General features: G+C 38.6%; 1 protein-coding gene across 7 annotated transcripts in view; it reads left to right on the top strand.

Moving 5' to 3' along the window:
* SIPA1L1 (signal induced proliferation associated 1 like 1) overlaps positions 1–18,826 on the top strand; it is a 378,635-nt gene that overhangs the window by 223,420 nt on the left and 136,389 nt on the right. Inside the window, exon 5 of one of the 7 annotated variants that reach the window (XM_034769295.1) lies at positions 3,868–3,938. The exons of the other annotated variants lie outside the window; for them this stretch is intronic. The gene's annotated coding sequence lies outside the window, so the exon portion shown is untranslated. The remainder of the gene's footprint in view (positions 1–3,867; positions 3,939–18,826) is intronic. 7 annotated transcript variants of the gene reach the window in all.

The raw sequence follows: 18,826 nt of genomic DNA, 5'->3' as shown, positions 1-18,826 counted from the left end.
TATTCTAAGGTACCAAACTGTTGAAATGGAAAACTAAAATAGTATTTTGTGCCATTGATTTAAACATAAATGTGTTCAACTAGATTGGTTCAGTTTAAATGTGGACCTTCAAAGGAAAATCTGGACATTAGTACACCACAGAGTTGATTAATTTCACCTTCTGTCAAATTGTGCATTGCTTAGGCAGTTCACTGTAAATGCTAATCTCCATTTTATTTTTAGCAAACCATTAGTCTCTCAGGGGGGAATGTGGGAGTAATTGTCAAAGCTTAGCAAAGGACTGCTATTAAACCGAACTGCCAAAGCAGGTGTTGGGTGGGATCCCCTTCACTCTTATCAATTAGCTACTAGTGGTTATATATTTTAAAGATGTGTGAATAAAGCAGCCCTGTCATGAAGAGATTTAATAAAATCTTCCTTTTCTTTTGGCATCATTTGTTTGTGGGTTTTTTGACAAGTATCTGTTTCTGTGGCTTTGCCCTGTTGTGAGTGCATGTGAATTTGTACTTCGTACGTCCTGTCCTTTGTTCTGTATTTGACATTTCAGTGTTTATATTTTTGTCTCTTTAAACAAAATTCTTCATAACTAGTATGGGGAGGTGAATTAGTGAGGAGGATGCATGAACTAGGGGCTGTGGAAGTTGGGCATTGGAGCTGAGCTGGTTTTGGGCAACAGTGGCCAGTAGTGGAGGGAGGGAGGTGTGTAGGGAATAAGGAGACAGCTTAGCTTCTTCAGCTCCCTGAATGTCCCCTTAGTTCATTGAATCTTTTCTCCATATCCTCCTTCCTCTGTTCCCTTACATGCCAACCCCATGAGTTGCCCTAAATCCATGAAATCTAGAGCTTGTTTATGCTGCACTCAGTGGAGGTGTGAACTGAAGAGCACATCAGTGTTGCGCTGTAGCTGCCCCACATGGACACTGCTGATGCAAACTAGAAGGTACCCAGTTTGTGTTAATATAGACTGGTTCGAGGACTCGGTTAACACAATCTGGGTATCTTCTAGTTTTGTGTCAGCAGCATTCACATGGGGCAGCTACGGCACAACACTTTGTGCTCTTCAGTTCACATGTCCGTAGTCTGCACTGCAATGTGGGGTAGATGTAGACACCTTAAGTAGTTTTAAATTCATTTGAAAATTTTACCCTACAGATTTAACAGAAATTCGGTGGTCTAGTGCTGAGACAGTGAAGTTGATCAGCCTTCCTTGGCTCATTGCCTGTGGAGTCCAATTCAAATTCATTTTTTTTCCCAAAGAAAAATCTTCTAGGACAAAATGCAGGCTTCAGTTTTTAATTACAGATCCTTCCCTCAACTTGGTCACACACACACACATGCAAGTGTAAATCTTGCCAGTCCCAGACTACGGCTATATGTAGAAAAAAGGCTATTATATTTGACAGGGAAGCCTTAAAAGCGAGTTTATGGATTCCTACTTCTCCTGTTCCCTCAAACAGCAAAAATATAGAGGTGGACTGATACATGTGAGTGTTCAAAAGGTCCATAGGTTTTTTTGGGGTGAGGGGATGTGAGCTTATTAGAATTGATGCTCTCCTTCTGCAGATCACAATTGTCACTGACTTGTGTAAATAAAGAGTGACTGACACAGGTCCATCAGCCTCTCTGCTGAATAAGTTGGTTTGCTGCATGGTCTAGATAGCCTTTCTTGCAAAGTATCTAAACCAACTCAAAAGGTTTGTAAATCTCTACAGGCCATTTCTAGCACACATCCCCACTTCTAATTCAAGTAATCAGAAAGGGCATTCTTATAATTTGTGCTTACATAACTTTTTCCACTAGTAGTCCCTAAGTGCTCTCTCCACATTGTAATGTATTTTCCCTTTTGGGTCAGATAAAAGGAATAAAAACACAACAGCTATTTGTTCTTTTTGAATCAATCAGGTTAGTTCTCCTGACAATTGCAGAATGCTTTTGATAAATTCTTACATAGCTGTATTTTGTGTTGTCCTTCTTACCAGACAGCAGGATAGTGGAGAACATTGAGAGCTATGTAATTCACCAGAGTCAATAAATATAAACTCTCTTTATTTTAAGTGTTATAAGACTCCAAGGTATTCCCGTTTTATTAATACAGTGTGTGCACATCTGTGTGTGTGTTAATAAGGCTCAGAAAAGCAATTACTTTGCTTTTTTCTATTGAGGATTAAGGCTTAGTCATAATATATTAGTTTAAGGCTGTAGAGACCAGTTATGGTCCTTTATCCTGAGGAGATAGGAAAATCTAGCATTCTCAAGGTAACCAAGAAGAAAACTGAAACTCTTATTTTTCTAGGCTGCTGATAAATTTTAAATTAATTTGCATTTACACTTAGTCACAGTCTTGTATTACTAAAGCAGCCTGAATACAATTTGCCTTATCTTTACCCTGTTGTATAAACAGTTAAGTGGCAGTTGAAATTAAATTCTTTAACCACAAACCAAATTATCATATCCTAGCTAACTATACAAATTCACCTGTGGAAAAGTTAACTTTCTGCATTCTTCAGGTCTTAAGTTTTTAGAAGGAAAAAAGAAAAGCTAAGTTGTAAAATTTTCAATAATTTCCTAAGTCCCATTTTCAAAAGGAATTTAGGAGCCTCCTTGTGGTTGCTAAGCCTCTGCTCAATAAACTATCATTTGACATAGAAAATTTTGGCAGTCATTGCCCTAAGTCTAATAAGTCCATTTTTAGTGCAGATTATCAAGAAATGTTGGTGAAACAGCTCTGACAATTTCTAGAGATCTGAATTCCGTCGACCTCTTATCTGATTTTAGGTCTGATTATGGTGCAGAGACTTAATCTCATTGGTCAATGTTGTTTTTCTGAAGATGGATCAAAACCAGTTGTCCAAGCTGGTTTTTTTTTTAGATCCGTTAAGTCTTTGAATCTGTTTCCTATAAGCTATTGATATGCCCATGGACACTGGCAAGGATATGTGGGGATATGATTGGATAGCTCTATTCTTTTCACTCTTCCTCCTACTTCTATAATACATAGTCACACAGATTTGGACTTCTGTTACTTCAAACTGAAATGTTTGTTTTGAAACTCTAAGGAATCCAGACAACATTTCCTGCATAGCCACTAGTGTGGTCTTTTCTGTTCTTTGCAAAAATAAATTACTTTATAAAAGGAACACAAAAAAAAACCAACCTGTGCGTTGAGCCCACACCTGCTAAAGGAATGAAACTTAGAAAAAGCAATTGTTGGAGGAAAATATTCTGAGAGTAGGATAACATGGCACCTCAAGTATCTGTTGCTTCATAGGTATTAAAATAGTTTTTCTTATTTATTTATGATTGCATATTTCATATTGCCGTTTGCTTGTCATTAATGTTATTCACTTTGAAATTGCAAAGCCCAAAGTTTTTAAAAAAACAACAACATGAACATGTGTCTAAGATAGAAGGGGGTTTAGCAGTTATTTTAGACAATTGCATGATTCATAAATTATTTCATAAGTTATTGAATGCTATTGGTGAACATAGCTTGTTAAATGGATAAGCATTTTTCTTCTGTAATAAATCACATTTTTTTCTCCAGAGTGGGAGTACAGTAAACTCTGGCATCTGCTGCTTTTTTTAAATTGATGAATTTTCTCAAATGAGAATGTGATCAGTCTTTTTTTTTTTTTTTTTTTTTAAACTATGGTATGTTGCAGTCTCTGCAGCCCAGTCACATTTTCTATTTCAACTTGTTTTCTGGACATATTAGCTTATACCTAAATCCACATTAAAAACGCACAGCTTCCATAATCACATAGTTCAAGAACATCTCATTGACAGAAATTAATGTTTGTATATTCATGTCAAATCATTTGTATTGTATTGTAAACCTAGACAAGCATTTCATTTTTGTGTTTTCAGAAGCAACTTGTTCTATGATGTTTAAAGTCCTGCTCTGAGACTTCAGAAAAGGAGTAAGAGGCAGTATGGAAGTATGTCATGTGGGTTATCTTCTTTCTCTGGGAAGCTTCATGGTTTATTGGAGTGCATTGTATAAACACTTTCCCTTCACGTAGTTATCCACCAATTTGGGCAACTACACGAGGGAAATTTGCCATCCTACATGATTGACAGAAACCTCCCTCAGCTGATATTATCTACCCCAGAACCTTGAAATATCTTGTATTCTTTGAACAAAGTGCTACAATTGAGGTAGTATTGATAGGAACACTTTACCTGCTTTAATATTCTCCGTATGTATAATAGAATATTACTATTTATTATACATGCCATTCTTCCTAATAGAATATTACTATTTACTATACATGCCATTCTTCCTGATCATCCCCTTCAACCAATCAGGTGGTATTAAAATCTCAGTTGATGGGGTCATAATTGCACTGAGAATAGATAGTATTTGCTATTCCTGTCCTTTTGAGTGAATATGTAGCTTAATATATTTAGTGTTTTATATACAATATATGGCATAATACTTTAGACTGTGCAATGCAGCCTACTCCATGTTACTGTTAGAACCTTAACTTTGCATTTCTGGACTCTGTGATTTTTAAATGTGCAACCGGAGGCCCTGATTCTGTCATTTGATCCATATAGGCAGACTCCTGTGCTTTCATGAATCCCCATTGACTTCCGTGGAGCTCCATATGGGTGTAGAGGTTCATCCATGTGCATCTGATTGCAGGATCAAGGCTTTAAAGGGGATGCTATTGAGTAGAAAAATCACACTTCTCTGAACCATTTTTTAAATATATTATAATTAATATTTAGTATTACTGTGGTTGAAGGAAATTAAAATACTTTTTCCTATATTTTTTGTTTGTGTGTGTAGCCATTTTCACTTTTTCCCTGTATAGTTGGATAGGTTCACCTTTTGTTTGTGTGATGCTTTAACACAGCAATAAGTTTGGGGAATTTTTTTTCATAGAAAAATGTGATTGCAAAAGCACATAAATTGGCATGCGCTTTCATGAGCAATTTTAGTACTTTAAACTATTTTAACCCAATCTTTTACTCCTGTCCGCAAATAATACATGGAATTTGTATAGCTCTTTTCACCTTTTGATGTCAGAGCATTTCACAAAAGTCTCATCATCAACATTTCTCAGATGGGAAAATGGAGAAACATGAATTAAGTGACTTATCCGGGGTCAAATGGGAAGTGTGTGACAGAGTTGGGAGCAGCAACTAGGCTCCTGAATCCTAGCTCTGCGTATCTCCGTTAGACTGTAAAAGGTTTTAAGTTGTTTACATGACATATTCTGCCAACAGGTGCACTATTTTTCTTTCCTTGCTCTGGATTTCCAGATCTACCTCTGGCCTATATTGTTTTCCTAATTTTTACTTGTTATTTAAATCTCCTCTGTTCTGTGGCTTTTTACTTGGTGCCCTGACTTACATAATTCAGAAAAAGCCCTTTCATGTGGACCAATCCTGTGCCCATTCAAGACAAAAGGGGCTGTGTCATCGGACTATTTTCAATACGACTTCAGTGGCTGAAAATTGGAAATAGCAAAGGATCAAATGTGGAGAGTGGTGCCCACATTAGCTTATCTGGTGATTGTAAGCCGCCTCCATAGCAGGCTGCGTTCTAGCAGCTATATTGTTTTTAGGAAAATGAAAGTAACTCTTGAATATTATGCCCCAGAGTCTTTGGGTTTGGTAGAAGAGGAATCTTCATTGTGCTCCCTGAGAGAAGGGGATTTAAAACCTAGGAAAAGATACAAAAAGTGACTTATCTAATGTGAAGGGAAACCTGGTATACTAGTGTCTTTATGGCTCATGATCTCATCAGATAAGGAGTGCATAACATGTTACATAGCACAGTTGTCAAACATGTTCTGTGGCTGAAACTATAGACAGCTGATCATGTCAGCTGTTTAGTGGTGAATATTTCTTCATCCGCTAAAATAACTTAATATTTAACGATAATAGTCTTTGCTGTAGTAGAATCCTTTCAGACAGGGTGTAGTGATATACCTAGACAGAGTGACTTGTGCTTTCAGATTGGTCTCTGAAAGAATTATGTACAAGCAGAGAGATTATTTCAGACAAAGTGTTACCTATTTCTTTGATTTAAAAGCAAGTAGTCTTTAGACCCATATTGAGGGTAGGTACTTTATAAGCATTTTATTTATGAAGAGGTATTGGTCATACGCCTCCCTTCCCTATGACTTATGTAATAAGGTTTTGAACAGTCTACAGATGAATATTCTCAAAGTTCAAGTTGTGTCATTAAAGCTTTTGAGAGAGAGAGTGGAGAGATGATAGGTTGTGAAAAACAGCAATGCACTCTTTTTAAGTCAAATGGTTCTTTCTCGAAGCCACAAATTTATTTGGAATGTCATAACCAGTTTGCCCTCTTCATGGGGGGAGGGATAGCTCAGTGGTTTGAGCATTGGCCTGCTAAACCCAGGGTTGTGAGTTCAGTCCTTGAGGGGGCCACTTAGGGATCTGGGGCAAAATTCGTACTTGGTCCTGCTAGTGAAGGCAGGGGGCTGGACTCAATGACCTTTCAGGATCCTTTTCAGTTCTATGAGATAGGTATATCTCCATATTATTATTATTATATTCCCCTCTCTAAGTAGTATTCTTACTTACTGATATACAGTAAATTAGATTGCTGACAAAGGTCACCATGGTTTCTAATTACAAGACAATTGTGAGTATAGACAGAACAAGCAAATGAGACCCTTGTCTACATGTCTCTTTCCCAAATCAAGGGTTTCTTAGCCACTTTGTAGGAACTCTGCATTTTGTGGTGTCCTGCAGTCATAACAATTTTCTTTTAAAGTGCGGAAATATTTATGAAGAGGGGGATTTAAAAAAAGTAACTGTTAATGTTAGCAAGAGTGTAGGAGTCCTTTTAAGAGTCCTTGATTATACATAGGCTTGGAAGGATTAGATTTTTATTGGTAAATACCAGTAAAAACGTCGATTTTGCTGCGCACATATAAACTGATGAAAAATATTTCCATCAATAATCAAAATTTACTGATAGGCAAAGTAAGAAAAATGCATCTTGAGAACTTCTTAGAGTTAGATTAAAAGATATTTAAATAGTATATTTTGACATGTGGCGATGCCAGTTTGTGGTTTTAAGTTATAAAGCTTTAATTATTTGAATCTCAATGTCTAGTGCAACAGTTCTCAAACTGTGGGTTGGGACCTCAAAGTGGGTCGTGATCCTGTTTTAATGGGGTCACTGCAACTGGCATTAGACTTGCTGGGGGCCAAAGCTGAAGTCCGAGCCTCACCACCTCGGTCTGAAGCCCAAGCCCTACCGCCCAGGGCTGAAGCCAAAGCCCAAGGGCTTCAGACGTGGGTGGTCGGGCTCAGGTTACAGGCCCCCGGCCTGAAGCTGAAGCCCTTGGGCTTTGTCCCCGTCCTCCCCTCCTCCCTCCCTGCCTGGGGTGGTGGGATTCGGGCTTTGGCTTTAGCCTCCCCCCCCTCCCTGCCCCGGCTGGGGCTTGGGACGGCTCAGGCTTCGGTCCCCCCTTCTGGGGTCATGTAGTAATTTTTGTTGTCAGAAGGGGGTCATGGTGCAATGAACTTTGAGAACCCCTGGTCTAGTGTCATTAAATGATTCTGCCCCCCCCCCCCCCCCCCCGTTTTGACCCCTTCATAATTTTGTGCAAATGTAAACTGTGAACATGTAAATTGGTTTAAAAAAAAGTTTTTTCTTAAATAAATATCAGTATTCTCAATCAAACTTATAAAATAAACATCCAGTTCTGCCAAGTCTAATTATGGATCAAATCAGTTGATGTATCTTAATGTATCTTAAATAACATATATACTCGTTCATAAGCCGAATATTTTTAGTAAAAAAGGTGACACATCAAAGAGTGGAGGTTGGCTTATAAACAGGTCTGCACCAAAATTTGATGATTTTAAGCTCTATGGAAATATTGAATTGAATATCTAATAATACATTGTCGTTTTGTTTACCTGGAGCGTCCGCAGGCATGGAGCCCCTCAGCTCCCAGTGGCTGTGGTTCTCTGTTCCCAGCCAATGGGAGCTGCGGGAAGTGGCGGCCAGCACGTCCCTCGGCCCGCGCCGCTTCCCGCAGCTCCCGTTGGCTGGGAATGGCAAACTGTGGCAACTGGGAGCCGAGGGGCTCCATGCCTGCGGATGCTACAGGTAAACAAAACGTCCCGACCCGCCAGCAGCTTATCCTGATGGGCTGGGAGCCAAAGTTTGCCGACCCATTTATTGATGTCAATACTGCAACCTTTTAAAGTTGCAAAGGCTTTGTTTACTGGACTAGATTGGCTTGAAATGAATACCAAAAGAGCAGTGCTGCAGATCTGCATGACATTTGACCCATGCATTTCACAAAATGCTACAACTTACAAGCCAATCAGAAAAATACAGTAAGCACTGGTGTCAGTCTGCTACTGTGCAATTAGATCTCTTCATGCATTTCTACCAATGGACCTCGTAAGCTTCGAGCCAATATGAAAATATAACATGAAGAATCGATGAAATCTCTAATAAAATTTAAATAGCCTGTTATCGCCACAGACATGCTTTGAAATAAACAAAGAACAATAATAAATTGACAGTGATAAAAGCAGGTAACATTCCTATATAAAGTCCTACAAAATCTATAACTATAATAATCTATTTTCATACTAGTATTTAAAATGAACAATGGTGAAATCAAAAGAAAATGGTCTGCATATCATGCAGTGTTCAAACTTAAAGTTGTTGAATATGCAGACGCAAACAATAATTGCGCCGCTGCTCGTGAATTCTGTATCAATGAGAAGCAAGTAAGAGAATGGCGAAAAAATAAAACACTAAAAGACATGCCATGAAGCAAGAAAAAAATGTCCCAACGAGGTACGCTTCATTTCCTGAACTGGAGAAAGATCTCAATAATTGGGTTGTTGAATGTCGACAAAATGGGTACATTGTCACTAGAACTGGAATTCGTCTGCGTGCTCTGCAAATGTCGAAAGACAACAAATACAAGTCAAGTATCAGGCGGTAGCCGTTTTAGTCTGTATCTACAAAAACAACAAGGAGTCTGGTGGCACCTTAAAGACTAACAGATTTATTTGGGCATAAGCTTTCGTGGGTAAAAACCTCACTTCTTCGGATGCATAGAGTGAAAGTTACAGATGCAGGCATTATATACTGACACATGGAGAGCAGGGAGTTACTTTGCAAGTGGAGAACCAGTGTTGACAGGGCCAATTCAATCAGGGTGGATGTAGTCCACTCCCAATAATAGATGAGGAGATGTCAATTCCAGGAGAAGAAAAGCTGCTTCTGTAATGAGCCAGCCACTCCCAGTCCCTATTCAAGCCCAGATTAATGGTGTTGAATTTGCAAATGAATTTCCACCCCACCATCATTATAACTTGCACAGATACAGACAGACATCATCTTCCTTTCCAAATGCAAACAGATGGACATCATACCAAATGAACTGAAGGTAAAAAATCCATTGCAAGTCTCATATTGTTCTAAGGCAGTGGTTCCCAAACTGGGGTTCGCAAAATGTTTCAGGGGGTTCTCGGGGAAAAAATTCCCTAATGGCGAACAGAGCTGTCCCTAGGGACCCTGGACAGCACAGGGCCAGCAGCACGGAGCCCCTGAACTTCCAAGAGCTAAGCAGACCAAAGCAAGCATATCTATCACACTGAGGAGATTAAAACTTCAAGACTCCTTATAAGAAACGGAGAGGGAGGTGGATATTTTTTGCTGTTTTTAAAATTAAATAGGCAGCTAGTATTGTTTTTTAAATTATTATGAAGAACAAGTTTAAGCTTTGTTTTAACGTGCGTTGTTTGCCTGGACTGCTCAAGACCTGAATGCTTGTGTAGGAGGAACTCTTTGAGTTGGCTTCTTAAATATATTCATGCTGTTTCACATCTGATACTCCTTGATGAAACATAGGAGCCTTGTCTTATAACAGGCTTATTCAAAGTGATACAAGATACAAAAGTGAGATCTTGGAAGAGTGTTGCCATTTTCATAATGTAATAAAAATACTGTAATGATAATAAATAGTGTGTAATAAGCATCATAAAAACAAATTTTATATTTCCAAGATCACGGCTTTTATAATTTATACTCGGATAAAGGAGAAAATCCCTGGAAGTATTCATTTTTAGGAGGGGGTTCGCGAGACTTAACATTTTAGTGAAAGGGGTTCACAGGTTGTTAGTTTGGGAACCACTGTTCTAAGGTATTTGTTTAAAATATCCATTTACTGATTTTAAATATTGACTGTAATTTTGAAGGTGAATACATATTTGTTCAGATATTATTATAACAGGGTTTTCGTTAGATTACATTAAAATAATTCTAGTAAAACTTTTGAGTGTTTCTTGTGACGCCAACTTTTAAAATATAGCAGGAGTCGGAAAACTTTGGCTCCCGGCCTATCAGGGTAAGCCACTGGTGGGTCAGGACATTTTGTTTACTTGCAGTGTCTGCAGGCACAGAGCCCCTCAGCTCTCAGTGGCCGCGGTTTGCCGTTCCCAGCCAATGGGAGTTGCGGGAAGTGGCGCCACTTCCCGCAGCTCCCATTGGCTGGGAACGGCGAACCGTGGCCACTGGGAGCTGAGGGGCTCCGTGCCTGTGGACGCTCCAGGTAAATAAAACTTTCAGGCTGTGACGGGTTAGATCACAGAAACCCCCTTGGGAGCTGCCACCCAATGTACCAAGACTACCCCTGTTCCTGTTTCCCCTGCCAGCTCAGGACTCCAGCACCCTGTCTTGCTGAGCCAGATACTCCCGTCTGCTCCCACACAGACCCAGGGTCTGAATCACTTGTCCCAGAGCTGCAAGTTTACCCAAAAACAGCTCACAGAAGTGTGCTTGTCTTTAGCACTCAGATGCCCAACTCCCAATGGGGTCTAAACCCAGATAAATCTGTTTTACCCTGCATAAAGCTTATGCAGAGTAAACTCATAAATTGTTCGCCCTCTATAACACTGATTGAGAGAGATGCAAAGTTGTTTGCTCCCCCAGGTATTAATACATACTCTGAGTAAATTACTATATAAAAAGTGATTTTATTAAATACAGAAAATAGGATTTAAGTGGTTCCAAGTGGTAACAGGCAGAACAAAGTAAGTCACCAAACAAAATAAAATAAAATGCGCAAATCTATGTCTAATCAAACTGAATACAGATAATCTCACCCTCAGAGATGCTTCAGTAAGTTTTTTTTCTCAGGCTGGACACCTTCTAGGCCTGGGCACAATTCTTTCCCCTGGTACAGCTCTTGTTCCAGCTCAGGTGATAGCTAGTGGATTCTTCATGATGGCTCCTCTCTCCCTTTCTTCTCTTCCACCCCTTTATATATCTTTTGCATAAGGCGGGAACCCTTTGTCCCTCTGGGTTTCCACCCCCACCACTGGAAAAGCACCAGGTTAAAGATGGATTCCAGTTCAGGTGACATGATCACATGTCACTGCAAGACTTCATTGCCCACTTGCCAGCACACACACATACAAGAAGACTAACAGGTAAACACAGCCATCTGCAGACAATGGTCCTGGTTAATGGGAGTCATCAAGCTTCCAAACCATCATTAATGGCCCACACTTTACATAATTACAATAGGCTCTCAGAGTTATGTTTTATATTTCTAATTTTAGATACAAGAGTGGTACATTTCTACAAATAGGATGATCACACTCAGTAGATTATGAGCTTTGTAATGATACCTTACAAGAGACCTTTTGCACAAAGCATATCCCAGTTGCATTATATTCACTTAGCAAATCTTTATAAAACTATCCCAGTTACATTATATTCACTTATCATGTTTTTATAAAACCATATAGACTGCACAACGTCACACAGGCCCGCTAGCGGCTTACCCTAATGGGCCAGGAGCCAAAATTTGCCAATCCCTGCAATATAAGGTGGGCTCATGAAAGGGTCATACAGTTTTTGCTATTTTTACCTATCCATCTTGGGGGGGTTAGCTTATAAATGAATGGCTAATGAACGAGTATATACGGTACTCTGTAAGTAAATGCTATACACAGTCGCTGGTTTGGATGGCGTCATAACTATAAAGGGAAGGGTAACAGCTGTCCTGTGTACAGTACTATAAAATCCCTCCTGGCCAGAGACTCCAAAATCCTTTTCCCTGTAAAGGGTTAAGAAGCTCAGGTAACCTGGCTGGCATCTGACCTAAAGAACTAATAAGGGGATAAGATACTTTCAAATCTTGGGGGGGGGAAGGCTTTTGTTTGTGTTCTTTGTGTGGGTGTTCGTTCTCGGGACTGAGAGGGACCAGACATCAATCCAGGTTCTCCACATCTTTCTAAACAAGTCTCTCCTATTTCAAACTTGTAAGTAAATAGCCAGGCAAGGCGTGTTAGTTTTCCTTTGTTTTCTCAACTTGTAAATGTACCTTTTACTAGAGTGTTTATCTTTGTTTGCTGTACTTTGAACCTAAGACTAGAGGGAAGTCCTCTGAGCTCTTTAAGTTTGATTACCCTGTAAGGTTAATTTCCATACTGATTTTACAGAGGTGATTTTTACCTTTTTCTTTGATTAAAAGCCTTCTTTTTAAAAACCTGATTAATTTTTCCTTGTTTTAAGATCCAAGGGGTTTGGATCTGTATTCACCAGGAAATTGGTAAAGGTTTTTCAAGGCTTCCCAGGGAGGGAATGCATTGAAATGTTGGCAGCGGACCAGAGCTAAGCTGGTAGTTAAGCTTAGAAGTTTTCATGCAGGCCCCTACAGTTGTACCCTAAAGTTCAAAGTGGGGATACAGCCTTAACAGATGGTGTGGACTATACTTTAAATTATTTACGACTGTAGTTCATGCAGAAAAATAAATTTTGTTTTCTGACTTTTTAGCATTGTAGTTTCTCTACTAGTTTTTTAAATATACAAGCTTTTTTATTACATTTAAATATTTGCAGATATTGGATGCTCTTTTGTATGCTCCCAAATGCTTTCTTCACTCATTTTGTAGTATTTTCTTTTCTGCTGGTGGTTATTGACTATTAGCTGCAGGAATAGTGCTTCTTTATAGGAGAGTTAGGTTATTGATCTAATAATACTTGTTAGCTCAATAGCATAGGAATAGAGCATTTCACCACTGTCATTTCTTCTCAGTATCAGTCAATATCTGCTTAGAGGACTTACGACCTTCCTTCATAGTTTTTAGTGCATGCAATTCATTTCCACTTAGTATTTATTTTCAATCTTGTGATTGGTGTTATGAATAAAACTTAAGCCCAAAATTTTCAACCCGAGTTTCCTAAAGTTAGGCTTCTTTGAACACTAAACACAAAAGTTGTACCATTGTATAACCCCCTGTAGAATGAGTGCAGTTACACTAGTATAGTTTATTTCCTCATGGGAAGGGGAATAAACTATACCGGTATAAACACTGTTATATTAGTATAACTGCATCCACACTAGCGGTTTCACCAGTATAACTGTTTCAGTGAAAAAAGTCACACTACAAAATGTGTGTAAAGTAGGCCTAGGATAATGTGGCTTGTTTGTCAGAAGTGCTCAGTGTATCTGAAAATGAGACTGGTTTTATTTAGGAGCCTAACTTTAGGTACTAAGGTTGGAAAATTTGGGGCTGAACCTTTTTTATAGGTATTAAGGGTGGAAAATTTTGGGCTGAATCTTTTTTATAGGTACTTATGTCTCTTCACTGTTGAACTGTGGAACAGATTATGGAGTGCTATAAGAATAAATGTGGTGTTACTATGCACCTCAGAGCTTTTGTTTACTGCCTGTTTTTCTCAATAGGTGTTTAGATAGAAATATGCCCACTCTCATTCCTTCTAGGTAAATTATTCTATATGTCCTAAGTGATTATGAACTTAGATAAAGGTCTGATTGCTACAAGAAGTCTTACCTGTGAAGTCTACTGAAAGCACTGTTACCATGTGCCCCTTTTACTTGATGACATATTGCTGTTAATGCATGTCAACTCCTTTTCTGCACATTAAAGGAAAGCTCAGAGTTCATGGGCACTTTGCACTGCAAACAATACAGAATATATTGCAGTTGGTAACTTCAAAATTTGCTAAGAATTGTAAGTTTTCAAATTGTATGTACAAAAATGATATAAAAATACCATTAGACCAGTTTTTATAAATGCCTATGGGACAATAGTATTTTGTTATTCAGGTACGTATTAGAATTTGAAAATACAATATTTTATGTCTAACAGTGTTCTGTGCACAGAACAAAGACTATCAAAAAATTGATGGTTTACTTTCCAGAGAACTTCTCACTCCTCCCTTGGGTGGATTTTCTAATCCCTGTGCAGGAGTCAGAAATCTCATTGTACACAGTGTAGGAGAAGTTGGTAACAAAATAAAGTAGTTTAGTTCCTTCCTGCAGCCTGTACATATATAGAAGGTGGTATGACTACTGTCAAACTAGAATCTGGTAAACAGAATACAACCATTTTACCTAGGGAGCATGGAGTTTCCATTGTTAGACACTTGAAAAGATGCAAGGGAGTAGTTCAATATCGTTGTCTATTACTTGTGTATCAGTCCATATTGCTATTTTGTTTTTAAGATCCCTCAACCCCAAAAGATGCACAGACAGCATTGAATTTGTTATTGTCATGATTAATTTCTTCAGTAGTCTCATTCCTACTAATATTGATGAGGAAATTTACTACCATTTATAAATATGTGCGTGTGTGTGTTTTAATAAAAGCAAATGATCTGCAGGGACATTGTCTGCTTTCCATTCTGTTGTTTGTGGGCAAGACTGTCATCTTGTCTACACACATTTAGTATAATTTAGCATAATTTCATAGATGAAGCTTTGGCTTTTGGAGAAGTCACCCCGTTTTTTAAAAAGAGCTAAGGAGCTGGTATTTTGCTTGAATTTATCGGTTATTAAAGTTTAGTGTCCAATTAAGAGATCTGCCTACCCTCGACACGTAGGCACTGAATATTCATTCTTGACTTTTGTAATGCCAGCTTTAATTGGTAGTAATCTAGTTTTGTGATGCATCATCTAATTGGGCTGGCTCCTTTGATGTGGTCTGACCCCGTTAATGTTATGGAAGGCCAGACAAGACAGCCAATAAAACATGCCAAAAAGGTAGAATGATTGTAGGAAGGTATGCGCTCCGACCATGAGTAGAGTGGGATTTTTTTTACTTCTCAATAACACTGAAACTGATTAAAAGTACCATTCCACCATTCTTTCAGTGAATGGCAAGCATCTCACATTTGTAGAGTTTGAGGGTCGAGCACACATGGGGAAATTTACAATAGAACTTTCTTAAGTACATTTATTTCTCTAATTTTACTCATTATAAAATAGATTAATTTTCTTCTCACAGTCAGACTCTTAATCCTTCAATGAGATCAGAATACTGTGGCATTACAACTTCCATTGAGAAAATATGTTTCACTGCAAGATTGAGCAGAAGAAAACTGATGTTGGAAGTTCTTACTCATATACATAGAGTTAAATAAAGATATTACTTTAAAAAAGTTACAGGCAACTTTCTACCTCATTGTGTAATTATAGAATCACATCTAGTCCTGTAGATCTTTGATATTTTTACAAGTCCATAGGATCCCAGATTTGCTAGTTCCTGCATAGTGAAGTTTGTTTTCATTTCTGAACACACAAGTGTAAGACTTGGTACCTGTTTGAGATGGGCTCGTCAATCTTTGCACAGCTTCAAATCAGCACCATTAGAAACCATTAGAGTTTCTTTTAAGTGGGGAGAACGTCATATCCCACAAGAGAGCATTCTCAGCATTGTCCTCCTTCCAAAGCTTCAGAAAAAAACGACTCATTTAGATGTTTATATTTTTCTTCTGCTAAAAAGACTAGTATAACCTTCATTCAGTATTTGTCATTTATTAAACAATTCTTATTATTGTAATAATCCTAACCATAGTCTGCTTATAGTATGTTCAGTAGAGATCCTTGGACAATTAAAGAAAGCCTACAGTAGCAGTCTCATTTGTTTTTATAATTAGCTCACTGGGATTTTCCATACATGGTGCACTAATGGGAGTGTTACAGGTCAACTGATGTCTTACTGTTTTTTTTTTTTTTTTTTTAAATAGAATGCTTTTTTGTATCACTATTCTTTGTCACTAGAAAAATGTGCCAGCACATGGTACTGAAATATAATGGCTCACACTGACCTATGCTGGCTAGAAGGGTTCAATTAGAGAACCTTATCAGGAAAAGATTAATATGTGGAACCAAATTTTAATCCTTCCCACACAGCAGCCACAAGAGTTGCTACTAACCCATCATGTCAGTCTCATTTTATTAAAAATATTGCCTACAGTGAGATATATTGATATATTGATTTAATATTGGAAGCTGTGCTAAAATATTGATACATCACCACATTGATATATCAATTTAATTCTGGAAGCTGTGCTAAAAAATCTAGTGTTGGCAACTTCTGTTCAAAAGAAATGTTTTCTTGAATTTCACAATAAGCCTGTTCAGGCTTTAATGGGGAACTCTAAAAAATACTATATCAAAAGATATTTCCTGCAGCCAGCCTATGATTTCCATCGACAAGGCTTTATGAATTGTTACAGGACCCTAATCAGTAGCTGTCATCAGCTTGCTCGTCAGCAGCTTGCTCCTCTGAGGGAAAGAGAATGGCTGGTTATTTGAATGTACTAGAAATCTCTGATTAGAGCAGGATGGATAAAAATCAATGATTTCTTTTAAAATAAAAAAGATTGGATTATTTACATTAAATTTGAAATTTACAACCTGTATTAATGCCTAAACTAATTATAATCTATTAAAATCACTTCAATTTAAATTTTTTAAAAAGCAGTACATGTTTGGTGCCAAGTTTTAAAGAAAGCCAAACGACTGAACTGGTGGAAGTCACTGGTTAACCACCTAGAACCAGGGCTTGCGAAGTGCTAAACCAGCTTTTGACAACAGTAGCCTTTTCTGGAGGGGCAGAGAGAATATTCACTTCATTTCAGTTTATTCAAATAGGTCGGCTCAATGACTAGTTGATTCAAAATTAAGAAACCAACTGGTAGTTGGAAAAACCACGCAGCTAGCACATACAATAAGCCCAAACACACATTGCCCTTCATGGTAACACGTGACCCTCATTTGCCATGTGCACAAATCAATACCAGTCTCCCAGCACAGCACAACACAACCCACGTACAGATCAACACAACCAGCACACACAATAACCCCAAACATCCCTCTGAAGCCTGGAATGTTGTTGAATCAGTGTGAAGCGATGGAAACACCTGCAATATCACCAGGTGCAGTCACCACTGGGATTTGTGGTCTATTACTGTCCAATTTTTTCCCCACACATGATTTTATAGATTATACCAGTGTGACAGCACAGGCGTTCAGCTACTAGTGTTAGATAATGTTTCTATTCTTTTCCTTTCTGAAAAGTTTTAGTGTTTGTGGTAGGTGGTCTACTGATGTCTATCATAACAAAGTTGAAACAATGGCCGTGCCAACTACCATGCACTGCCTTACAAGTGTGACTGAACAACATTAGCTACATTTTAGGTAAACTTCTCCTTTCAGTTGTCTTAAAATACATGGAATGGGCCAAGATCTGGAATAATTAGCCCAGAGAACCCCAGGTACTTTATTCTCCCCTTCTTTCAGGTATCATCTCTTGGTTGTTACCAATCATTTAATTGCTGACTTAACATTCCATTTGCCATCTCCTGTTGGTCTTGTGCTCCTAGTTGCTGATATATTTTCCCTCTGACTTGTCCTTAGCATGCTCTATCCTTCAATCCACTACAATTGTGTTTTACCTCTCATCATAGTTCTCTGCCTCCCTCAAAGGTTTCTTCCTACTCCATCTCTCCAAATAGGATTGTCTTCCAACTCCAGTTCCTTCTAATGACAATTTTAGATCATATACCTGTGTCCCTAGAGCTTTTGTTTTTCTACGGCTACTTCCCAGAAGGCTTTGACTGCTGTTCTTGCAGTGGCAGAAGCAAAGCTTTGTGTAGGGTGCATTAGTGCTACTTCTAGTTGACAGGCTGTGAATAGAAAATGTGCTCTGTGGATATTAGTAGCACTGGAGGCTGGCACACTGCAGCAAAATACAGAGTTTAAAAAAAAAAAGCATCACATAGTGGAGTGGCATCCTGTTTGCAATACTATATTTATGGTTAAGGAGGCACTTTCATTAGAAGTCTTTTTCCTGGTCTTAAAATGGTTTTTAAAAATTACCTTATAGGCTAAATTTTTCTCATGCTTGTTCTGAGTCCAAAGGTTAATATTCTGTGTATGAGAAGCTTGGTAAACATTTTATTCAGCTGTTTTGAATTATGAAAGGAATGTTGCATATATATGAGGGAGCCAATATTCTTCCATAGTACCCTGCTGGGGCTGCTCTCGCATTAGAGTAAGCTGCTGTTCTTGGCAGAGTCCACCTCCTTCTGCTCATCTGTCTTTCTTGCCTTCTAGGTTCCTCATGACTCTGCTGCAGCACCCCCCGTTTCCTACCACATGCCTTGTTTCCAGCTCAATCTTAGCACATTTCTTTTCCAATCTGACTTTTTCTCTGCTCCCATCCCTCACTTAAGTATGACCTCCAGATCTTTTCCATCCACACCCTACAGATTTTAATTGAATTCAATTTTAAAAATGAAAGGATGAGGGAATTTTTTGCTACCCTTGCCCCAGTCCCAACTGACTTCTGTCTGTTATAATCACACCACTGTGTTCAGGGCTGATTTGAAGATTAGAGGAGCATTAGGGCACGACTACACTTAAAACGCTGCAGTGGCGCATCTGCAATGGTTCAGCGGTGCTGCTGTAGCACTTCAGTGAAGACGCTACTATGCCGATTGGAGAGCTGCTCTTATCGGCGTACTTAATCCACCTCCGCAAGA

Source organism: Trachemys scripta, chromosome 4 (genome assembly GCF_013100865.1).
Source record: "Trachemys scripta elegans isolate TJP31775 chromosome 4, CAS_Tse_1.0, whole genome shotgun sequence".
Lineage (NCBI taxonomy): Eukaryota > Metazoa > Chordata > Testudines > Emydidae > Trachemys > Trachemys scripta.
Note: the sequence above shows the minus strand (reverse complement) of the source record. Positions and strands in the feature narration are given on the sequence as shown.